Source organism: Rattus rattus, chromosome 3 (genome assembly GCF_011064425.1).
Source record: "Rattus rattus isolate New Zealand chromosome 3, Rrattus_CSIRO_v1, whole genome shotgun sequence".
Taxonomy (NCBI): domain Eukaryota; kingdom Metazoa; phylum Chordata; class Mammalia; order Rodentia; family Muridae; genus Rattus; species Rattus rattus.
In genome coordinates this window covers 163,704,405-163,708,793 of record NC_046156.1, presented here as the reverse complement: position 1 = coordinate 163,708,793, position 4,389 = coordinate 163,704,405, and the positions used below count along the sequence as shown (strand labels likewise).

The 4,389-nt window shown below is 35.5% G+C and overlaps 1 non-coding gene across 1 annotated transcript; it reads right to left on the bottom strand.

Moving 5' to 3' along the window:
* Window positions 1–1,193: 1,193 nt before the first annotated feature.
* LOC116897392 lies at window positions 1,194–1,300 on the bottom strand. The gene has a single exon (XR_004387436.1). It is a non-coding gene; the product is annotated as a U6 spliceosomal RNA (small nuclear RNA).
* Between the last annotated feature and the right edge of the window lie 3,089 nt (window positions 1,301–4,389).

Genomic DNA, 4,389 nt, shown 5'->3' with positions numbered 1-4,389 from the left:
TCTCCCTTTTCACTTCTGATTTTTGTTAATTTGGACACACTCTCTGTGTCCTCTCGTTGGTCTGGCTAAGGGTTTATCTATCTTGTTGATTTTCTCAAAGAACCAACTTTTGGTTCTGTTGATTCTTTCTATGGTCCTTTTTGTTTCTACTTGGTTGATTTCAGCTCTGAGTTTGATTATTTCCTGTGTTCTACACCTCCTGTGTGTATTTGCTTCTTTTTGTTCTAGAGCTTTTAGGTGTGTTGTCAAGCTGCTGACATATGCTGTTTCCTGTTTCTTTCTGCAGGCACTCAGTACTATGAGTTTTCCTCTTAGCACAGCTTTCATTGTGTCCCATTAGTTTGGGTATGTTGTACCTTCATTTTCATTAAATTCTAAAAAGTCTTTAATTTCTTTCTTTATTTCTTCTTGACCAGGTTATCATTGAGTAGAGCATTTTTCAATTTCCACATATATATGGGCATTCTTCCCTTATTGTTATTGAAGACCAGCTTTAGGCCTGGTGGTCCGATAGCACGCATGGGATCATTTCTATCTTTCTGTACCTGTTGAGGCCCGTTTTTTGACCCATTATATGGTCAATTTTGGAGAAAGTACCATGAGGAGCTGAGAAGAAGGTATATCCTTTTGCTTTAGGATAGAATGTTCTATAAATATCTGTTAAGTCCATTTGGCTCATGACTTCTCTTAGTCTGTCTACGTCTCTGTTTAATTTCTGTTTCCATGATTTGTCCATTGATGAGAGTGGGGTGTTGAAATCTCCTACTATTATTGTGTGAGGTGCAATGTGTGTTTTGAACTTTAGTAAGGTTTTTTTTATGTATAGTTGCCCTTGTATTTGGGGCATAGATATTTAGGATTGAGAGTTCATCTTGGTGGATTTTTCCTTTGATGAATATAAAGTGTCCTTCGATTTATCTTTTTTGATGACTTTTTTTGAAAATTGATTTTATTTGATATTAGAATGGCTACTCCAGCTTGTTTCTTCCCACTATTCGCTTGGAAAGTTGTTTTCCAGCCTTTCACTCTGAGGTAGTGTCTGTCTTTGTCTCTGAGGTGTGTTTCCTGTAGGCAGCAGAATGCAGGGTCCTTGTTGCGTATCCAGTTTGTTAATCTATGTCTTTTTATTCGGCTGTTGAGGCCATTGATGTTGAGAGATATTAAGGAATAGTGATTATTGCTTCCTGTTATATAAAAATATGGAATGCTTCACGAATTTGAGTGTCATCCTTGTGCAGGGGCCATGCTAATCTTCTCTGTATCGTTCCAATTTTAGTATATGTGCTGCTGAAGCAAGCACTAAATTCTAATTTTTTGATCTGAAGTATGTGGACTTCTGATCATCTTGCTTAGTTTGTCTGACTTATAGCATGCCATCCCCATGTTGTTTGCATCAGTATAGAATGTTAGTACCTTTGGTATTGGTGTTCTCATTACAATATGTAGAAGAATTCAATTAGTTCTTTTTATGCTATTTGTTAGTTTATTATTAATTTCTCTGAAGTAGTTAGTTCAAGCTCTTTGCCAATCTTCATTGACTACCTATAATGAAATAATCTAAACACTAGTAAGAAGTATTACAATATTTGCGGGATCTGTTCCTGACAATTGAAATAGTCTTAATTTTTCTTTTAAATTTATTTCAGGTATATTTTATTCATATATCTTTAATTCTTTAATTTGTTTATAAACTAAGAAAATCCATTCCATAACACAAATTGCCTAATCATAATGAGCCCCATAAAAATATGAATTGAAAGAAAAAAAACAAAATGCCATCATATTTAAGATCAATATCTATCTATATATATATATGTATCTTACAGTCTTTGTTTTACAAGAATTAACACACGGATTCACCTGTTAGACATCTTGGACTGCTTAAATTAAACGTTTGTAAGGTTTGAAACAAAATATTTAACTCATAAACACTTAATTAAATTGTAGGCTTCCCTCAGCCAATTAATATCATCCAGCAATTTTTTTGAAAATCAATGTTTATAACTGGTTCCACTTATGTGTACCTTTTGTGGTTAGATATTTCATTGACTAATTTTATAACCCAACTAACTAAGTGAGTCTCCTCTTTGTATTTTGTTTTCCAGAACAATCTTTAACACCTAATATTGCAGAATTATTTGTTTCATTAAACGTGTTTTCTAAAGCATCTTCTTTAGAATCAACCAATAAAATGTCATCCATGTAATGATAGATGGATAGATTGACAAAATTTTCTATGAATTATTTCTAATGGTTGTTACATAAAATATTAGCTTAAAGTTGGACAATTTAACATTCTCCGTGGAAGTACCTTCCATTGATATTTTTTGAGCATGTTTGTTCAGAGGAGGTACTGAGGAAGAAAAATTTTCTTATCCTTCTCATATAAGGGTATTGTGCAAAAGCAATCTTTCAACCCAATTATTATTATAGGCTGTGATCTATGTAAAAGGAATGTAAAGGGAGTCCAAGTTACAAAGAAGATGTTAGTTAAATTATTTCATTTCCTCCTCTTAAATCTGCTACCATCCTCCATTTTCCTGTGTTCTCTTCTAAAAACAAACACAGAGTAATTCTAGGAGCTGCTACACTCTTCTATATGTTGAGCCTCCAGCTGCTGTTATACCAGTGGTTTAAGTGTCTGTAATTTATCTCTTGTCACACAGGTCTGTTAAATAACCATTTTAGGGGCAAGGCTGTTGGTGTGTTAGGAGTGCCCCTTTTATAAATTTGGAAACTCAATCCGTGTGATATCCTGTTTTTGGACAATGGCACAGCTTATGATTTTCTCAATAACCCATTTGAATAACTTCCCCTAGAGCATCTACCATATCACCCCTAATTTCATTACTTGCTCTGTTTGGATTTGCAGAAATAGTAACTGCTAAAAGAGATCTCTTACCCATAAATTTATGGGTATGCCAGTTACATAAGGCATCAACGTCCTTGTTTTCCTTCTAGTTCCACATATTTAATCTATCCAATACTTTGTTCCATTTGTGATAGTTTACCAATTCCTATAAAACATATGTAAACCTTCTGAAGTGGCCAATCTGGATTTCAAAATTTTGGGAAAGTATAGTAAACTCACCTCCTATATATACCAAATCTTCTATTTCAATTCCATTCATTTGTACCTTTAAATGTTGTCTCTGATCACTAACCACTGTTTGCCAGCACACATTTTGCAGTACTACCAAAAGCCCCTCTTCATTCTACTAGAGTAGCCTTATCCTAGATAAAGGGTTGAAGAAACTGAAGGTGCTTGCAACCCCATAAAAACAACAATACTAACCAACCAGAGTTCCCAGGGATTAAACCAACACTCAAAGAGTACATATAGACAGGTCCATAGCTCCAGCTGCATATGAAGCAGAGGATGGCCTTGTTGGGTACCACTGGGAGAAGCCCTTGCTACTGCCAAAGCTGGATCCCCCAGTGTAAGGGGATGTCAGGGCAGGGAAGCAGGAAGGGGTGGGTGGTTGGGTGGGGGAACACCCTCATAAAAGTAGGAGGAGGGGAGTACATAGGGGTTTATGGAAGGGAAACCAGGAAAGGGAGTAGCATTAGAAATGTAAATAAAAAAATCCAATAAAAATTAATAACAGCTCAGCAGTTTTAGTCACTGCAATAATTTGCATCTTCTTTTTTTTATATTATGTGCTGTTAATATCTTGGTTTCTATCTCCATCTATTATACCTTGATAGACAAAAAAAAAATCCTTGAGAAGTTGATCCTCTTCATCCCAAGATTATTCCTACTCTCCCTGATTGTAAAAGAGTACCATAAATACCAGGGTCTAACTTGGAACATTCAACTATTGGAGAGAGCATAAAAGGTGGCCAGATTGAAAGTTGCACTTCCTTCTTTAGCATTTATAAGATCAGAAATACTTAGTTTTGATTTTGATACCAATTTGCTACCTCCCTGATGACCAAAGGAAAACTGCTCATATCATTTGTGATGGGAGCTTAAGCTGACCGGCCCCTGAATTCATTTTCTGATGGCAAGAGGTTACCTACTATGTTTCTCATCGTCCAACAACCCTTAAACCAATGTTTGCCCTTTTTGCAGTAGCTGCAATACACTTGAATCCTTTCTGTTTCGTAACTATCAGAACCTGATTTTTCTCTTCTGTGAATACCATAGTCTCCAGTGTCAATGAACCTGCTATTTTGAGCTCCAAATCTTTTAGCTGTACAATTTCTTTAGAAATGGCCAAATTTTCCAATTAAAGCATTTTGCATTTTGAATCCTGGCTTCTAGCTATGGCTTGCCCTAAGATATTAACATGATGCTCCTAAGAACCAATACTTGTTACTGCTCTTATCCATTCTTCTATTGGGGACCCTCCTGCTTTCTTACATTCAGTATGTGAAATATCAAAT